Raw genomic sequence first — 21390 nt, forward strand, 5'->3', positions numbered from 1 at the left:
TCCAAAAACAGCTGAAAACACCTCAAAACAGCATTAAAATACTTCTGCCAAGACACCATAACAAAGAATCTATTAAAAAGGCAAAAAACACCAGAATATAGCATGTTGAAAAAATGACCAAAAAAGCAAGGCTATAGTAAGGCAAAATTTCAAAAAATGACCTGTCCTAAAAAACAGCTGAAAAACACCTCAAAACAGCATTAAATACTCTGCCAAGATGCGCCATAGCAAAGAATGTTGTAAAAAAGGCAAAAACACCAGAATATAGCATGTTGAAAAAATGACACAAAAAGCAAGGCTATAGTAAGGCAAAAAATTTCAAAAATGACCTGTCCTAAAAACAGCTGAAAACACCTCAAAACAGCATTAAATACTCTGCCAAAACACGCCATAACAAGAATCTATTAAAAACGGCAAAAAACACCAGAATATAGCATGTTGAAAAAATGACCGAAAAAGCAAGGCTATAGTAAGGCAAAAATTTCAAAAAATGACCTGTCCCAAAAACAGCTGAAAACACCTCAAAACAGCATTAAATACTCTGCCAAGACACGCCATAACAAAGAATCTATTAAAACGGCAAAAACACCAGAATATAGCATGTTGAAAAATGACCCAAAAAAGCAAGGCTATAGTAAGGCAAAATTTCAAAAATGACCTGTCCTAAAACAGATAAAACACCTCAAAACAGCGATAAAATGCCAAGATGCGCCATAGCAAAGAATGTTGTTAAAAAGGCAAAAACACCAGAATATGGCATGTTGAAAATGACCAGAAAAAAGCAAGGCTATAGTAAGGCAAAAATTTCAAAAATGACCTGTCCAAAACAGCTGAAAACACCTCAAAACAGCATTAAAATACTCTGCCAAGATGCGCCATAACAAAGAATGTTGTAAAAAGGCAAAAACACCAAGAATATAGCATGTTGAAAAAATGACAGAAAAAAGCAAGGCTATAGTAAGGCAAAAATTTTCAAAAATGACCTGTCCCAAAAACAGCTGAAAACACCTCAAAAAGGCATTAAATACTCTGCCAAGACACGCCATAACAAAGAATCTATTAAAAACGGCAAAAAACACCAGAATATAGCATGTTGAAAAAATGACCAAAAAAGCAAGGCTATAGTAAGGCAAAAATTTCAAAAAATGACCTGTCCCAAAAACAGCTGAAAACACCTCAAAACAGCATTAAATACTCTGCCAAGACACGCCATAGCAAAGAATGTTGTAAAAAGGCAAAACACCAGAATATAGCATGTTGAAAAAATGACCAGAAAAAGCAAGGCTATAATAAAAGGCAAAATTTCAAAAATGATCTGTCCAAAAACAGCTGAAAACACCTCAAAACAGCATAAATACTCTGCCAAGACACGCCATAGCAAAGAATGTTGTAAAAAGGCAAAAACACCAGAATATAGCATGTTGAAAAATGACAGAAAAGCAAGGCTATAGTAAGGGCAAAATTTCAAAAAATGACCTGTCCTAAAAACAGCTGAAAACACCTCAAAACAGCATTAAATACTCTGCCAAAAAACAAGCCATAACAAGAATCTATTAAAAACGGCAAAAAACACCAGAATATAGAATGTAGAAAAAAAGACCAAAAAGCAAGGCTATAGTAAGGCAAAAATTTCAAAAATGACCTGTCCAAAAACAGTTGAAAACACCTCAAAACAGCATAAAATACTCTGCCAAGATGCGCCATAACAAAGAATCTATTAAAAACGGCAAAAAACACCAGAATATAGCATGTTGAAAAAATGACCGAAAAAGCAAGGCTATAGTAAGGCAAAAATTTCAAAAAATGACCTGTCCAAAAACAGCTGAAAACACCTCAAAACAGCATAAAAAAGCGCCAAGACACGCCATATAGCAAAGAATGTTGTTAAAAATAAAAAACACCAGAATATGGCATGTTGAAAAAATGACCAAAAAAGCAAGGCTATAGTAAGGCAAAAATTTCAAAAAATGACCTGTCTAAAAAACAGCTAAAACACCTCAAAACAGCATAAATACTCTGCCAAGACAAGCCATAACAAAGAATGTTGTTACAAAACAGCAAAAACACCAGAATATAGCATGTTGAAAAATGACCAAAAAGCAAGGCTATAGGAAGGCAAAATTTCAAAAAATGACCTGTCCCAAAAACAGCTGAAAACACCTCAAAACAGCATTAAATACTCTGCCAAGATACAAGCCATAACCAAGAATCTATTAAAACGGTAAAAACACCAGAATATAGCATGTTGAAAAAATGACCGAAAAAGCAAGGCTATAGTAAGGCAAAATTTCAAAAATGACCTGTCCTAAAACAGCTGAAAACACCTCAAAACAGCATTAAATACTGCCAAGACACGCCATACAACAAAGAATCTATTAAAAACGGGCAAAAAACACCAGAATATAGCATGTTGAAAAATGACCAAAAAGCAAGGCTATAGTAAGGCAAAATTTCAAAATGACCTGTCCCAAAAAACAGCTGAAAACACCTCAAAACAGCATTAAATACTGCCAAGACACGCCAATAACAAAGAATGTTGTTAAAACAGCAAAAAACACCAGAATATGGCATGTTGAAAAATGACCGAAAAAGCAAGGCTATAGTAAGGCAAAAATTTCAAAAATGACCTGTCCTAAAAAACAGCTGAAAACACCTCAAAACAGCATTAACACTCTGCCAAGACACGCCACATAACAAAGAATCTATTAAAAAACGGCAAAAAACACCAGAATATAGCATGTTGAAAAATGACCGAAAAAGCAAGGCTATAGTAAGGCAAAATTTCAAAAAATGACACCTGTCCCAAAAAACAGCTGAAAACACCTCAAAACAGCATTAAATACTCTGCCAAGACACGCCATAACAAAGAATCTATTAAAAACGGGCAAAAACACCAGAATATAGCATGTTGAAAAAATGACCGAAAAGCAAGGCTATAGTAAGGCAAAAATTTCAAAAAATGACCTGTCCCTAAAAAACAGCTGAAAACACCTCAAAACAGCATTAAATACTCTGCCAAGACACGCCATAGCAAAGAATGTTGTTAAAAACAGCAAAAACACCAGAATATGGCATGTTGAAAAAATGACCGAAAAGCAAGGCTATAGTAAGGCAAAAATTTCAAAAAATGACCTGTCCCAAAAACAGCTGAAAACACCTCAAAACAGCATTAAATACTCTGCCAAAACACGCCATAACAAAGAATCTAGTAAAAAAGGCAAAAAACACCCGAATATAGCCTGTTGAAAAATGACCAAAAAGCAAGGCTATAGTAAGGCAAAATTTCAAAAATGACCTGTCCCAAAAACAGCTGAAAAACACCTCAAAACAGCATTAAATACTCTGCCAAGACACGCCATAACAAAGAATCTATTAAAAACGCAAAACACCAGAATATAGCATGTTGAAAAAATGACCAGAAAAGCAAGGCTATAGTAAGGCAAAATTTCAAAAAATGACCTGTCCTAAAAACAGCTGAAAACACCTCAAAAACAGCATTAAATACTCTGCCAAGACTAATAAAACGCCATAGAAAAATCAAAAGATAGTAAGGTATGACCGTCCCAAAACAGCTGAAAAACTCAAACAGCAAAAACACGCCATAACAAGAATCTATTAGATAGTGCATGTTGAAAAAATGAAAAATAGCAAGGCTATAGAATAATGTTGAAAAATGACCAAAAAAGGCTATAGTAAGGCAAAATTTCAAAAATGACCTGTCCCAAAAACAGCTGAAAACACCTCAAAACAGCATTAAATACTCTGCCAAAACACGCCATAACAAAGAATCTATTAAAAACGGCAAAAAACACCAGAATATAGCATGTTGAAAAAATGACAGAAAAAGCAAGGCTATAGTAAGGCAAAAATTTCAAAAAATGACCTGTCCCAAAAACAGCTGAAAACACCTCAAAACAGCATTAAATACTCTGCCAAGACACGCCATAACAAAGAATCTATTAAAACGGCAAAAACACCAGAATATAGCATGTTGAAAAATGACCGAAAAAGCAAGGCTATAGTAAGGCAAAATTTCAAAAATGACCTGTCCCTAAAACAGATAAAAACACCTCAAAACAGCATAAAAAGCGTGCCAAGACACGCCATAGCAAAGAATGTTGTTAAAAACAGCAAAAACACCAGAATATGGCATGTTGAAAAATGACCAAAAAAGCAAGGCTATAGTAAGGCAAAAATTTCAAAAAATGACCTGTCCCAAAAACAGCTGAAAACACCTCAAAACAGCATTAAATACTCTGCCAAGATGCGCCATAGCAAAGAATGTTGTAAAAAAGGCAAAAAACACCAGAATATAGCATGTTGAAAAAATGACAGAAAAAGCAAGGCTATAGTAAGGCAAAAATTTCAAAAAATGACCTGTCCCAAAAACAGCTGAAAACACCTCAAAACAGCATAAAATACTCTGCCAAGATGCGCCATAGCAAAGAATGTTGTAAAAAAGGCAAAAAACACCAGAATATAGCATGTTGAAAAAATGACAGAAAAAGCAAGGCTATAGTAAGGCAAAAATTTCAAAAAATGACCTGTCCCAAAAACAGCTGAAAACACCTCAAAACAGCATTAAATACTCTGCCAAAACACGCCATAACAAAGAATCTATTAAAAACGGTAAAAAACACCAGAATATAGCATGTTGAAAAATGACCGAAAAAGCAAGGCTATAGTAAGGCAAAATTTCAAAAATGACCTGTCCCAAAAACAGCTGAAAACACCTCAAAACAGCATTAAATACTCTGCCAAGACACGCCATAACAAGGAATCTATTAAAAACGGCAAAAAACACCAGAATATAGCATGTTGAAAAAATGACCGAAAAAGCAAGGCTATAGTAAGGCAAAAATTTCAAAAAATGACATGTCCCAAAAACAGCTGAAAACACCTTAAAAATAGCATTAAATACTCTGCCAAGACACGCCATAGCAAAGAATGTTGTCAAAACGGTAAAAAACACCAGAATATAGCATGTTGAAAAAATGACCAAAAAGGCAAGGCTATAGTAAGGCAAAAATTTCAAAAAATGACCTGTCCCAAAAACAGCTGAAAACACCTCAAAACAGCATTAAATACTCTGCCAAGATGCGCCATAGCAAAGAATGTTGTAAAAAAGGCAAAAAAACACCAGAATATAGCATGTTGAAAAAATGACAGAAAAAGCAAGGCTATAGTAAGGCAAAAATTTCAAAAAATGACCTGTCCCAAAAACAGCTGAAAACACCTCAAAACAGCATTAAATACTCTGCCAAGACACGCCATAACAAAGAATCTATTAAAACGGCAAAAACACCAGAATATAGCATGTTGAAAAATGACAGAAAAAGCAAGGCTATAGTAAGGCAAAAATTTCAAAAAATGACCTGTCCCTAAAACAGATAAAAACACCTCAAAACAGCATAAAAAAGCGTGCCAAGACACGCCATAGCAAAGAATGTTGTTAAAAACAGCAAAAAACACCAGAATATGGCATGTTGAAAAAATGACCAAAAAAGCAAGGCTATAGTAAGGCAAAAATTTCAAAAAATGACCTGTCCCAAAAACAGCTGAAAACACCTCAAAACAGCATTAAATACTCTGCCAAGATGCGCCATAGCAAAGAATGTTGTAAAAAAGGCAAAAAACACCAGAATATAGCATGTTGAAAAAATGACAGAAAAAGCAAGGCTATAGTAAGGCAAAAATTTCAAAAAATGACCTGTCCCAAAAACAGCTGAAAACACCTCAAAACAGCATAAAATACTCTGCCAAAATACGCCATAACAAAGAATGTTTTAAAAAGGCAAAAACACCAGAATATAGCATGTTGAAAAATGACAGAAAAGCAAGGCTATAGTAAGGCAAAAATTTCAAAAAATGACCTGTCCCAAAAACAGCTGAAAACACCTCAAAACAGCATTAAATACTCTGCCAAAACACGCCATAACAAAGAATCTATTAAAACGGCAAAAACACCAGAATATAGCATGTTGAAAAAATGACCGAAAAAGCAAGGCTATAGTAAGGCAAAAATTTCAAAAAATGACCTGTCCCAAAAACAGCTGAAAACACCTCAAAACAGCATTAAATACTCTGCCAAGACACGCCATAACAAGGAATCTATTAAAAACGGCAAAAAACACCAGAATATAGCATGTTGAAAAAATGACCGAAAAAGCAAGGCTATAGTAAGGCAAAAATTTCAAAAAATGACATGTCCCAAAAACAGCTGAAAACACCTTAAAAATAGCATTAAATACTCTGCCAAGACACGCCATAACAAAGAATGTTGTCAAAACGGTAAAAAACACCAGAATATAGCATGTTGAAAAAATGACCAAAAAGCAAGGCTATAGTAAGGCAAAAATTTCAAAAAATGACCTGTCCCAAAAACAGCTAAAAACACCTCAAAACAGCATAAAAAAGCGTGCCAAGACACGCCATAGCAAAGAATGTTGTTAAATACAGCAAAAAACACCAAAATATAGCATGTTGAAAAAATGACCAAAAAAGCAAGGCTATAGTAAGGCAAAAATTTCAAAAAATGACCTGTCCCAAAAACAGCTGAAAACACCTCAAAACAGCATAAAATACTCTGCCAAGATGCGCCATAGCAAAGAATGTTGTAAAAAAGGCAAAAAACACCAGAATATAGCATGTTGAAAAAATGACCGAAAAAGCAAGGCTATAGTAAGGCAAAAATTTCAAAAAATGACCTGTCCCAAAAACAGCTGAAAACACCTCAAAACAGCATTAAATACTCTGCCAAGACACGCCATAGCAAAGAATGTTGTAAAAACGGCAAAAAACACCAGAATATAGCATGTTGAAAAAATGACCAAAAAAGCAAGGCTATAGTAAGGCAAAAATTTCAAAAAATGACATGTCCCAAAAACAGCTGAAAACACCTCAAAACAGCATTAAATACTCTGCCAAGACACGCCATAACAAAGAATCTATTAAAAACGGCAAAAAACACCAGAATATAGCATGTTGAAAAAATGACCGAAAAAGCAAGGCTATAGTAAGGCAAAAATTTCAAAAAATGACCTGTCCCAAAAACAGCTGAAAACACCTCAAAACAGCATTAAATACTCTGCCAAGACACGCCATAACAAAGAATCTATTAAAAACGGCAAAAAACACCAGAATATAGCATGTTGAAAAAATGACCGAAAAAGCAAGGCTATAGTAAGGCAAAAATTTCAAAAAATGACCTGTCCCAAAAACAGCTGAAAACACCTCAAAACAGCATAAAATACTCTGCCAAGATGCGCCATAGCAAAGAATGTTGTAAAAAAGGCAAAAAACACCAGAATATAGCATGTTGAAAAAATGACCGAAAAAGCAAGGCTATAGTAAGGCAAAAATTTCAAAAAATGACCTGTCCCAAAAACAGCTGAAAACACCTCAAAACAGCATTAAATACTCTGCCAAGACACGCCATAGCAAAGAATGTTGTAAAAACGGCAAAAAACACCAGAATATAGCATGTTGAAAAAATGACCGAAAAAGCAAGGCTATAGTAAGGCAAAAATTTCAAAAAATGACCTGTCCCAAAAACAGCTGAAAACACCTCAAAACAGCATTAAATACTCTGCCAAGATGCGCCATAGCAAAGAATGTTGTAAAAAAGGCAAAAAACACCAGAATATAGCATGTTGAAAAAATGACAGAAAAAGCAAGGCTATAGTAAGGCAAAAATTTCAAAAAATGACCTGTCCCAAAAACAGCTGAAAACACCTCAAAACAGCATAAAATACTCTGCCAAGATGCGCCATAGCAAAGAATGTTGTAAAAAAGGCAAAAAAACACCAGAATATAGCATGTTGAAAAAATGACAGAAAAAGCAAGGCTATAGTAAGGCAAAATTTTCAAAAAATGACCTGTCCCAAAAACAGCTGAAAACACCTCAAAACAGCATTAAATACTCTGCCAAAACACGCCATAACAAAGAATCTATTAAAAGCGGCAAAAACACCAGAATATAGCATGTTGAAAAATGACCAAAAAGCAAGGCTATAGTAAGGCAAAAATTTCAAAAAATGACCTGTCCCAAAAACAGCTGAAAACACCTCAAAACAGCATTAAATACTCTGCCAAGACACGCCATAACAAGGAATCTATTAAAAACGGCAAAAAACACCAGAATATAGCATGTTGAAAAAATGACCGAAAAAGCAAGGCTATAGTAAGGCAAAAATTTCAAAAAATGACCTGTCCCAAAAACAGCTGAAAACACCTTAAAAATAGCATTAAATACTCTGCCAAGACACGCCATAACAAAGAATGTTGTAAAAACGGTAAAAAACACCAGAATATAGCATGTTGAAAAAATGACCGAAAAAGCAAGGCTATAGTAAGGCAAAAATTTCAAAAAATGACCTGTCCCAAAAACAGCTGAAAACACCTCAAAACAGCATTAAATACTCTGCCAAAACACGCCATAACAAAGAATGTTGTCAAAACGGTAAAAAACACCAGAATATAGCATGTTGAAAAAATGACCAAAAAGGCAAGGCTATAGTAAGGCAAAAATTTCAAAAAATGACCTGTCCCAAAAACAGCTGAAAACACCTCAAAACAGCATAAAAAAGCGTGCCAAGACACGCCATAGCAAAGAATGTTGTTAAAAACAGCAAAAAACACCAGAATATAGCATGTTGAAAAATGACCAAAAAGCAAGGCTATAGTAAGGCAAAAATTTCAAAAAATGACCTGTCCCAAAAACAGCTGAAAACACCTCAAAACAGCTTGAAATGACGTACTGAGACACCCAATAGCAAAATATTTTGCAAAAACTGCCAAAAACATCATAATATAGCACGTTGAAAAAATGACCAAAAAAGCAAGGCTATAGTAAGGCAAAAATTTCAAAAAATGACCTGTCCCAAAAACAGCTAAAAACACCTCAAAACAGCATAAAAAAGCGTGCCAAGACATGCCATAGCAAAGAATGTTGTTAAAAACAGCAAAAAACACCAAAATATAGAATGTTGAAAAAATGACCAAAAAAGCAAGGCTATAGTAAGGCAAAAATTTCAAAAAATGACCTGTCCCAAAAACAGCTGAAAACACCTCAAAACAGCATAAAATACTCTGCCAAGATGCGCCATAGCAAAGAATGTTGTAAAAAAGGCAAAAAACACCAGAATATAGCATGTTGAAAAAATGACCAAAAAAGCAAGGCTATAGTAAGGCAAAAATTTCAAAAAATGACCTGTCCCAAAAACAGCTGAAAACACCTCAAAACAGCATAAAATACTCTGCCAAGATGCGCCATAACAAAGAATCTATTAAAACGCAAAAACACCAGAATATAGCATGTTGAAAAAATGACCGAAAAAGCAAGGCTATAGTAAGGCAAAAATTTCAAAAAATGACCTGTCCCAAAAACAGCTGAAAACACCTCAAAACAGCATTAAATACTCTGCCAAGACACGCCATAACAAAGAATCTATTAAAAACGGCAAAAAACACCAGAATATAGCATGTTGAAAAAATGACCAAAAAAGCAAGGCTATAGTAAGGCAAAAATTTCAAAAAATGACCTGTCCCAAAAACAGCTGAAAACACCTCAAAACAGCTTGAAATGACGTACTGAGACACCCAATAGCAAAATATTTTGCAAAAACTGCCAAAAACATCATAATATAGCACGTTGAAAAAATGACCAAAAAAGCAAGGCTATAGTAAGGCAAAAATTTCAAAAAATGACCTGTCCCAAAAACAGCTAAAAACACCTCAAAACAGCATAAAAAAGCGTACAAGACACGCCATAGCAAAGAATGTTGTTAAAAACAGCAAAAAACACCAAAATATAGCATGTTGAAAAAATGACCAAAAAAGCAAGGCTATAGTAAGGCAAAAATTTCAAAAAATGACCTGTCCCAAAAACAGCTGAAAACACCTCAAAACAGCATAAAATACTCTGCCAAGATGCGCCATAGCAAAGAATGTTGTAAAAAAGGCAAAAAACACCAGAATATAGCATGTTGAAAAAATGACCAAAAAAGCAAGGCTATAGTAAGGCAAAAATTTCAAAAAATGACCTGTCCCTAAAACAGATAAAAACACCTCAAAACAGCATAAAAAAGCGTGCCAAGACACGCCATAGCAAAGAATGTTGTTAAAAACAGCAAAAAACACCAGAATATGGCATGTTGAAAAAATGACCAAAAAAGCGAGGCTATAGTAAGGCAAAAATTTCAAAAAATGACCTGTCCCACAAACAGCTGAAAACACCTCAAAACAGCTTGAAATAACGTACGGAGACACCCAATAGCAAAATATTTTGCAAAAACTGCCAAAAACATCATAATATGGCATGTTGAAAAAAATACCGAAAAAGCAAGGCTATAGTAAGGCAAAAATTTCAAAAAATGACATGTCCCAAAAACAGCTGAAAACACCTCAAAACAGCATTAAATACTCTGCCAAGACACGCCATAACAAAGAATCTATTAAAAACGGCAAAAAACACCAGAATATAGCATGTTGAAAAAATGAGCGAAAAAGCAAGGCTGTAGTAAGGCAAAATTTTCAAAAAATGACCTGTCCCACAAACAGCTGAAAAAACCTCAAAGCAGCCTCGAAATAACATACTGAGACACCCAATAGCAAAATATTTTGCAAAAACTGCAAAAAACACCATAATATAGCACGTTGAAAAAATGACCGAAAAAGCAAGGCTATAGTAAGGCAAAATTTTCAAAAAATGACCTGTCCCAAAAACAGCTGAAAACACCTCAAAGCAGCCTGAAATAACGTACTGAGACACCCAATAGCAAAATATTTTGCAAAAACTGCCAAAAACATCATAATATGGCATGTTGAAAAAATGACCGAAAAAGCAAGGCTATAGTAAGGCAAAAATTTCAAAAAATGACATGTCACAAAAACAGCTGAAAACACCTCAAAACAGCATTAAATACTCTGCCAAGACATGCCATAACAAAGAATCTATTAAAAACGGCAAAAAACACCAGAATATAGCATGTTGAAAAAATGACAGAAAAAGCAAGGCTATAGTAAGGCAAAAATTTCAAAAAAATGACCTGTCCCAAAAACAGCTGAAAACACATCAAAACAGCCTGAAATAACGGACTGAGACACCCAATAGCAAAATATTTTGCAAAAACTGCCCAAAACATCATAATATGGCATGTTGAAAAAATTACCGAAAAAGCAAGGCTATAGTAAGGCAAAAATTTCAAAAAATGACATGTCCCAAAAACAGCTGAAAACACCTCAAAACAGCATTAAATACTCTGCCAAGACACGCCATAACAAAGAATCTATTAAAAACGGCAAAAAACACCAGAATATAGCATGTTGAAAAACTGACCAAAAAAGCAAGGCTATAGTAAGGCAAAATTTTCAAAAAATGACATGTCCCAAAAACAGCTGAAAACACCTCAAAACAGCCTGAAATAACATACTGAGACACCCAATAGCAAAATATTTTTGCAAAAACTGCAAAAAACATCATAATATAGCATGTTGAAAAAATGACCAAAAAAGCAAGGCTATAGTAAGGCAAAAATTTCAAAAAATGACATGTCACAAAAACAGCTGAAAACACCTCAAAACAGCATTAAATACTCTGCCAAGACATGCCATAACAAAGAATCTATTAAAAACGGCAAAAAACACCAGAATATAGCATGTTGAAAAAATGACCGAAAAAGCAAGGCTATAGTAAGGCAAAAATTTCAAAAAATGACCTGTCCCAAAAACAGCTGAAAACACCTCAAAACAGCATTAAATACTCTGCCAAGACACGCCATAGCAAAGAATGTTGTAAAAACTGCAAAAAACACCAGAATATAGCATGTTGAAAAAATGACAGAAAAAGCAAGGCTATAGTAAGGCAAAAATTTCAAAAAAATGACCTGTCCCAAAAACAGCTGAAAACACATCAAAACAGCCTGAAATAACGGACTGAGACACCCAATAGCAAAATATTTTGCAAAAACTGCCCAAAACATCATAATATGGCATGTTGAAAAAATTACCGAAAAAGCAAGGCTATAGTAAGGCAAAAAGTTCAAAAAATGACATGTCCCAAAAACAGCTGAAAACACCTCAAAACAGCATTAAATACTCTGCCAAGACACGCCATAACAAAGAATCTATTAAAAACGGCAAATAACACCAGAATATAGCATGTTGAAAAAATGACCAAAAAAGCAAGGCTATAGTAAGGCAAAAATTTCAAAAAATGACATGTCCCAAAAACAGCTGAAAACACCTCAAAACAGCATTAAATACTCTGCCAAGACACGCCATAACAAAGTATCTATTAAAAACGGCAAAAAACATCATAATATAGCATGTTGAAAAAATGACCGAAAAAGCAAGGCTATAGTAAGGCAAAATTTTCAAAAAATGACCTGTCCCAAAAACAGCTGAAAACACCTCAAAGCAGCCTGAAATAACGTACTGAGACACCCAATAGTAAAATATTTTGCAAAAACTGCCAAAAACATCATAATATAGCATGTTGAAAAAATGACCGAAAAAGCAAGGCTATAGTAAGGCAAAAATTTCAAAAAATGACATGTCCCAAAAACAGCTGAAAACACCTCAAAACAGCATAAAATACTCTGCCAAGACACGCCATAACAAAGAATCTATTAAAAACGGCAAAAAACACCAGAATATAGCATATTGAAAAAATGACCGAAAAAGCAAGGCTATAGTAAGGCAAAATTTTCAAAAAATGACCTGCCCCAAAAACAGCTGAAAACACCTCAAAACAGCCTGAAATAACATACTGAGACACCCAATAGCAAAATATTTTTGCAAAAACTGCAAAAAACATCATAATATAGCATGTTGAAAAAATGACCAAAAAAGCAAGGCTATAGTAAGGCAAAAATTTCAAAAAATGACATGTCCCAAAAACAGCTCAAAACACCTCAAAACAGCATTAAATACTCTGCCAAGATACACCATAGCAAAGAGTGTTGTAAAAATGGCAAAAAACACAAGAATATAGCATTTCGAAGAAATGACCGAAAAAGCAAGGCTATAGTATGGCAAAAATTTCAAAAAATGACATGTCACAAAAACAGCTGAAAACACCTCAAAACAGCATAAAATACTCTGCCAATACACGCCATAGCAAAGAATGTTGTAAAAACGGCAAAAAAACACCAGAATATAGCATGTTGAAAAAATGACCGAAAAAAGCAAGGCTATAGTAAGGCAAAATTTTCAAAAAATGACCTGTCCCAAAAACAGCTGAAAACACCTCAAAACAGCCTGAAATAACGTACTGAGACACCCAATAGCAAAATATTTTGCAAAAACTGCCAAAAACATCATAATATAGCACGTTGAAATAATGACCAGAAAAGCAAGGCTGAAGTAAGGCAAAAATTTCAAAAAATGACATGTCACAAAAACAGCTGAAAACACCTCAGAACAGCATAAGATAGCGTACTGAGATGCCCAATAGCAAAATTTGTTGCAAAAACAGCCAAAAACATCATAACATAGAATGCGGAAAAAATGACAGAAATAGCAAGGCTATAGTAAAAATCCCTTATAACAGCTGAAAACTGCATTAAAATAGCGTGCCAAGACATGCCATGGCATAGAATGTTGTAAAAAAAAATAAAATAAAAACACCATTATATGGCATGTTGAATAAATGACACAAAAAGCAATACTATAGTATGGCAAAATTGTCATAAAATGACATGTCCCAAAAAACTCTTAAAACTGCTGAAAACTGCATTAAATAGCATGCCCATGGCATAGCACGATCCAAAAAAGACCAAAAGCAGGATAATATGGTATATTTAAAAAATGTGGCATGGCACGTTCAAAAAATGAAATGTCCCAAAAACCGCTTAAAACTGCTGAAAACCATATGGAATAGCATGCAGAGACGCCGAAGCATAGAACGATACAAAAACAGCTAATAACACCATAATATGTCATTTCAAAAAATGACCCAAAAAGCAATACTATGGTATGGCATTTTTCCACTTTGTATACTATGACGCATCTCTACAAGGTATAATATGTCTTTTTCAGGCACGTTTGCTACTCAAAATTTGCCATTTTTCGACATACTTTAGTGTGCCGTTTTTGACGATTATTTGGACATGCTAAATTCTGAAGTTTTGGGCCTTTTTTTTCCACTTTGCATACCATGACACATCTTTACAAAGTATAATATGTAGTTTTGAGGCATCTTTGGGACATGTCAAATCTGACATTTTTCGACATAATAAAGTATGGTATTTTCTGCAATTTTTTAGTCATGCTTTTTCTCCACTTTGTATACTATAACTCATCTCTACAAGGTCTAATATGTCGTTTTCAGGCGTATTTGGGACATGTCGAAATTTGACATTTTTCTACATACAGTAGTATGGCTTTCTCTGCAATTTTTTGGACAAGCTAAATTATTTAGATTTTGTCCTTTTTTCCACTTTGTATACTATGACCCGTCTCTACCAGTTATAATAAGAAGTTTTGAGCCATGTCCAAATTCGCCTTTTTTGGACTTACTATAATATTTTCAGCAATGTTTTCCTCATGCTATATTTCATGGAGCCGTAGCTCTCCTTATTAAGTGCCTGCATCTCCCTCTTACTCAGACAGTCTGAATAATCGAATGCCACCTCAGACCTGTGAGAGAGTGGCTTATCAGAGAGGTAAGGTGTCTTTTTATTTTTCTGGGTGATGGATACCCTACAGTGTTAACTTTAATTGGCCAGACCAAGAGATTAAACCCCCACTACTCGGGCAGAAGGAGCATCTCCGGTTTGTCCCCTCTTGGGGGATTGATGGTGATTCTGGGAGTATCTCCGGTACTACCCTGTCTTGGTGCTTTGTGAGTTTTTATTCACACTTGGTCAAAACCAGGCAGCAAACAGAAAGTTCGCCTTTTTTTCCGGCAACCTGTTTCTTTTTTGTCTTGTTTGGCGTTTTTTAGACCACCACCACGAGATTCTCAGAAGGATCAAATGCGAACACCCAAGGATGGTTGAAAAGGTTAAAACTGCTCAAGGCAGGCTTTATTCTAAGATAAAAAATTTCAAAATCAAAAACAACATCACTCCCTTTTACGGGAGCTACATATACCATCTAACACAAGGTCAAGATAAAGAAGAAGCACAAAAGCACAGAAAACTCTGAAAAGTTGTACAAAATGGTTTTCTGTTCCTCTTTATCTTGAGGTCCGTCACATCGTCACTCTCTCCACTCTCCGTCTCTCCTCATTGGCTGGCCTGGGGGTGGGTTGTTCGAGGAGAAGCTTTCTCCTGCATCTTGAGATGTCATGTTTGAGTAGAAACTTCTGCCTGCTGCTTGTTGTGTCATGTTCAGGTAGAAACCTCCTACTCCTCCTGCGTGGGGTGTCATGTTTGGAAAGAAGCTTCCTTCTCCAACTGCAGGGGAGTTTCCACCCTTCCACATGTTGTTTCCTGTTTTTGTTTGCTCAGACGGCTGCTGTTGCTGGTTAATGAACATGTTAAATATGCTCATAAGCGCGGGTGCTGCCGTTTGCATATTCATGAAGGGGTTTATTTCCTTTTGGGGGGATGAGCAGCTTGGGTTAGGATCTAGGTGCAAGTTTTTCGACATACTATACTATGAGGTTTTCAGCCATTTTTTCAACACGTTATATTATGATCTTTTGGCCTTTTTTCCAGCATGGTATATTACGAAGTGTCTGCATACTGATGGTCAGTTCTGGTTTTGCCTTCTTTGTCACTTGTCTCTTCGTGTTTTCAGCAGCATTCCTGCTACGCCTCAACCACGACTCCATTGTTTGTGTCTTCACAGTGGCAAGTGATTGATTGACGGATGATGGCATTTCACACAATCCTGGTTTTGGGAGAGTTGGGTCTTTTTTTAAGGATTTTGAAATTGGATATTGAGTATAAAAATCAGTTTATGAACTTAGATTTATATTTTTACTGATCTTTTTATTAAAAAAACAAACATAAAAACATATTATAGAATGTCATCAAAACTTATGAAAAAGCATAGTGTAATGTCAAAAATGTCACAGTACAGTATGTCATCAAAATCCTGAAAAAAGTCATAGTAAAGTATGTTGTTGAAAATCCTGAAAATAAGCCATCATATAGTAAGTCGTCAAAAATCATGAAAAAACATCAAAGTATAAGGTTGTCAAAATTATGAAAAAGCGTCATAGTATAGTATGTTGTCAAAAATCATGAAAAAATCATTACTGTGTTAAAAAAAAATATGAAAAAACATTATAATAAAGTATGTCATCTAAAATCATGAAATAATGCCATAGCATAGTTTGTCGTCGAAAATCATGAAAAATGTCAGTGTACTTTATCGTCAAAAATCATGAAAAAACTTCAGAATGTAGTATGATGTCGAAAATCATGAAAAAACACAGGATTGTATGTAGTCAAAAATAAAGAAAAAGCTTCATAGTGTAGTAAAAATTAAAAAACCAAAAAATTATTTAAAAAAAAAATTATTAAAAACCATTACAGTACAGTATGTCAATACATCATGAAAAAACGTAATGGTATACCAAAAAATTTTGAAAAAGCATCATCGTATAGTATATCATCTAAAATCGTGAAAAAACGTTATAGCATAGTATGTCATCAAAAATCATGAAAGAAAACATCATGATGAAGTATGCCGTCAAAATTACGAAAAAAATTAAAGTATGTCATCTAAAATCATGAAATAATGCCATAGTAAAGTTTGTCGTTGTAAATCGAGACAAACGTCAGTGTACTTTGTCAAAAATCATATCATAGGATGTCATCAAAATGATGATTTAACGTCATAGTATAGTATGTCGTCAAAAATCACTAAAAAATTCATAGTATAGTATGTCATTGAAAATTATGAAAAAGCTTCATAGTGTAGTACGTCGTCAAAAATCATGAAAGAAAACATCACAGTATATCATGTGGCCAGAAATCATTAAAAAAATGTAGTCACCAAAAAATCATTAACAAACATCATACTATATAGTCATAGTATGGAAAAATTATGAAATCTGTCAAAGTATGTCGTCACAAATGATTAAAAACCGTAACAGTACAGTGTCTAGAAAATCATGAAAGGATGTCAAAGGATATGTCATTGAAAATCATGAAAGAAAACACCATAATATAGTATGTCATCAAAATTGTGAAAAAATGCAATATTCTAGGTTTCGTTGAAAATGATGAAATAACGCCATAGTATAGTTTATCAAAAATCATGAAGACGTGTCATAATATAGGTTGTCATCTAAATTATGAAAAGAACGCCACAGTATAGTCTGTCATGAAAAATCTTTTTTTTAAAAAAAAATCATAGTATAGTATGTCATCGAAAATCTGAAAATCTCATAGTATACTATGTCGTCAAAAATCATGAAAAAACATAATAGTATACGTCTTTAAAAAACATGAAAAAACGTCAAAGTATAGTATTTATAAAAAATTCTGACAGAAATTATAGTAAGTATAGTATGTCACTAAAAATCATGAAAAAACACCATAGTGTAATATGTTGACAAAAATCATGAAATAAGACGTCATAGTAAAGTATGCAGTCAAAAATCATGTAAAAATGTCATGGTATAGGATGTCAACAAAATTATGAAAAAAATGTCACAGTGTAGTATGAAATCAAAAATGATTAAAAACTGTCACAGTATAGTATGTCTAAAAAATCATCAAAAAACATTATAGTATAGGGTGTCATCAAAAATTCTTAAAAAAAACATGGTATACTATGTCGTCATGCAAATACCTCACAGTATATCATGTCGAAAATTATTTAAAAAATATGTCATGGTGTAGTATGTCGTCAGTATGTCTATAAAAATTAGTGGATTAAGCAGGCGCTCCATATATGAAGGCAGTGTCTAGCCGCAGCAGCCGCGGGTTCAATTCCAGCTCACGGCCCTTTGCTGCATGTTATCCCCTCTCTTCCCCTTTGACGCTATCAATCTTCTGCTCTATCGAATAAAGGCAAAATGCCAAAAATAATCTTCAAAAAATAAAGAGAGAAAAAATAGTATAGTATGTAGTCAAAATTCATGGAAACACATCATAATATAGCATGTAGTAAAAAATTATGAGTAAACATCATACTACAGTATGTCTTTAAAAATCATGAAAAAACGTCATAGTATGCAGTCAAAGGTTAGGAATAAACATCATACTAAAGCACCGTTTCTTAAAAAGGGGGCACGCGTAACCCAGGGGGTACATGGAAGTACTCCAGGGGGTACATGAGTTTTTTTTTTCTTTGGAGGCTGGGGGTTGTGAACGACATGCGACGGCCTTGCATCCCCTTTGGTTCCCCACTCCAAACTGCCCAGTTGGCAGATGACGCAGGGGGATCATTGTGATAATTTCAAATTCCTAAAAATTAATTAAATCCTAAAAAGTTCAGTGAAAATATAAATCTAAGTTCATAAACTGAATTTTACACTCAATATTCAATTTCAATATCCTTCAAAAAAAACTTGTCAAACCAGGATAGTTTGACTCAAACTGTCAAATGCCATCACCTGCCAATCAATCACTTACCGCTGTCAAGACACAAACAATGCAGTCGTGGTTGAAGCATAGCAGCAACACAGACAGACAAGTGACACAAAAGGCAACAACAGAACCAACAAATTACTGTCAGTGTGCAGAAGATTATGTTTCAATGGGATTTACGTCGACAAGTTGTAACCCCCAAATTTGAAAGTGTTTTTCAGTTACAATATTGTTCAGTAAATCAGACACTGATGTCACAGTGCTGTGCTGTACCTTTTTTTTTTTTTTTTTCACCAAAAACTTTTTGCGCTGGTCAGGGGATACTTGGCTGAAAAAAATATGTCAAAGTATAGTATGTCGTCAGAAATCATGAAAAAGGTCACGTCGTCAAAAGTCATGGAAAAACCTAAAAGCATTATGTGTTGTCAAAAATCATGAAAAACGTGAGTATAGTATAGCAGGGTCTTCGTGCTAATAGTTACAGGATTAGTAGAGTGGAATATCTCAGGAGACTCTAGGGACTTTACAGGAGGAATTTGTAGACTGATGGGCAGAATTAAATGAAGACCCAATACACAGAAAGGGTGATGAAAAGGTACAATGTATTACTGACACTACATTACTAAAAGAAAAAAACAAAAATACATTTTTTTTTAAAACCGGACTACAAGAAAATGACTTTCACACAAAGTAAATTGGCTGAATAAATTCTCTTATGCTCCCTCCTCCAACACCGTACATCCCACCGTCCTCCAACACCGTACATCCCATCATTCATTAGTTCCATCACGAAAAGTCACATCCCTTCAGTTCAATCCCCTTCCAGCGCCAGAAATGGGCCATCCACATCCCAGAATACAAAGTCCAAAAATAAGTCAGTAAATCCAAGAAAAAAAAGAGGGGCAAGAGGTTGGGCTGGGGGTACTTGTGTGTGTATGTGTGGTTGGCAGATTGAGCAGTTGCAAACCCTTAATTAGAGCACATCCTACCATGCAGATTAGATTTAGGGATGGTCCAGTTCAATGATGGTTCTTCGGTTTCCTCTAGCTCGCCATCAGGGTTCCTTCACGCAAAAAAACCCGGCCTGTTATGAACAGACGAGGTCAGCTTTAACATACATGGCTCTGTTTTCATTAACAAGAAACTTCCCAATAACTCACAGCTGTGCTACTTCAAAACACAACAATGATCAGCTACCAAAATATCAGTCTACTATAAAAATATCATACTATTACAGGACAGTTATTTAAACAATCATCATGATAGACATGTTTACGTTTCATATCAAAACACTGCGTTCCGGATCAGCATAGCGTCGGTTAGCAGACTAGCATTAGCCACCATGCTATCTAAGCCAGTGTCAGCCGCTAGGTTAAAGGAGCTAGCGCTAGCCGCTAGCGCAGTTATTGACAACTCATTAGAGTTATGGGGCTCATACAAAACACCCTCTTTGCAATGTGTGACTCACAACAACAATTAAATAACAACATGGGCAACATTTACTCAGGGCACCGACATGGTTAAATCAACAAAAGCAGCGTGCTAACAACAATAGCACTATGGCAACTCACCAATTCCAAGATTCGGTTTCCTCTCGCTCTCTCCGTGCAATGGCACCACGTCCAGGGACACGGCTATAGTCCGGTAACAAGAAACAACCTATGCATTTCATGTTTGAAAGCACTGAATGTAAATAACATTAGTAAACGGTCTACTATTTACCGATGGCAGTAGCACTGTGCTCTCGAGGCTCTCGCGTTCACCCTCTACAAGCCAGCCCCTCATCAATCGAGGCTGCGCTCCAAATGTCGTTCAGCATGTCCTGCCAGTACGCCTACCCGATCCCTTCTGCGCATGCGTAAACAGTCAATTTGAACAGCTACCTATGGCAGGCTCACTTGGACTAACACGTGTTTTATCTCTAATCTCCAAAAGCACCCATAAAATGTATCATAAATAATAGTTATGATAATTATGATACACTCAAAAATTGTTCCACCAGAAAGTCATGCAGCTGATTACCAAACGTGTATATTTATAGTTGTTTTTTATTAAGAAATAATTGCAGATCCGTGACACTCAGGCTGAAAGTGAATGAGGGTAGGTGTTTTTCATTTCAGTCCCCAGCCCAACTTCCCCTCTGTTTTCCAAGTGGCCTGCGATGTCCTGTGGTGTCAGCTGGTACATAATACCAAGGGCTGAAGGGAAGTGAAGGAGGTTAAATGGAACAACTTTTGGAACGCAGCGCTGGTCTGCTGTTGCTACTGCCGTTTAAAGCCCTGCGGCTGCTCTGATTGGCCACCCTAGTCTCACGATATTTTTCGCACGAGATCAGACAGGTAAAGGACACTTTGTGAATTTGACCTGGGTTACAATAGCATGAAAAACATGAAAAAGACGTCATAATATGCTGTCAAAAATCATGAAAAAACATCACAGTATAAGTATGTCGTCAAAAACGACCAAAAAACGCAGTAGCATAGTATGTTGTCAAAATGGTCAAAAACGGCATAGTATAGTATATCATGAAAAATCATAAAAAAGTGGCACTGCAAATTGATGAAAAGGCGTCATAGAATAGCATGTCATCAAAAATCATGAAAAAACATCATAATATAGTATATTGTCTGATCATGAAAAACTGCCATAAAATAATGTGTTGTCAAAAATGATGACAAAAATATAATATTACAGTATTCATTCATTGTATCGCTTTTCCTCCTAAGGGCTGCAGTGAGGCCAGAGCCTATCCCAGCTGTCATTGCGTGAGAGGCAGGGTACATCCTGGACAGGATGCCAGATTATCACCAGGCTGACACACATTGACACAAAACTATTCACGCTCACATTCACACCTCCCAGCAATTTAGAGCCACCAAATAACCTGGCCTGCATG

At 35.2% G+C, this 21390-nt stretch overlaps 1 long non-coding RNA gene across 1 annotated transcript; it reads right to left on the reverse strand.

The window, feature by feature from the left end:
* Positions 1 to 14995: 14995 nt before the first annotated feature.
* On the reverse strand, positions 14996 to 21239 carry LOC148190422 (uncharacterized). Its single transcript, XR_015776775.1, has 2 exons — positions 20066 to 21239; positions 14996 to 19578 (listed from the first exon to the last, which is right to left on the reverse strand). It is a non-coding gene; the product is annotated as an uncharacterized LOC148190422 (long non-coding RNA).
* Positions 21240 to 21390: the final 151 nt, after the last annotated feature.

This window comes from Plectropomus leopardus, chromosome 1 (assembly GCF_026936395.1).
Source record: "Plectropomus leopardus strain MGB_pleo_1.0 chromosome 1, ASM2693639v1, whole genome shotgun sequence".
NCBI lineage: Eukaryota > Metazoa > Chordata > Actinopteri > Perciformes > Serranidae > Plectropomus > Plectropomus leopardus.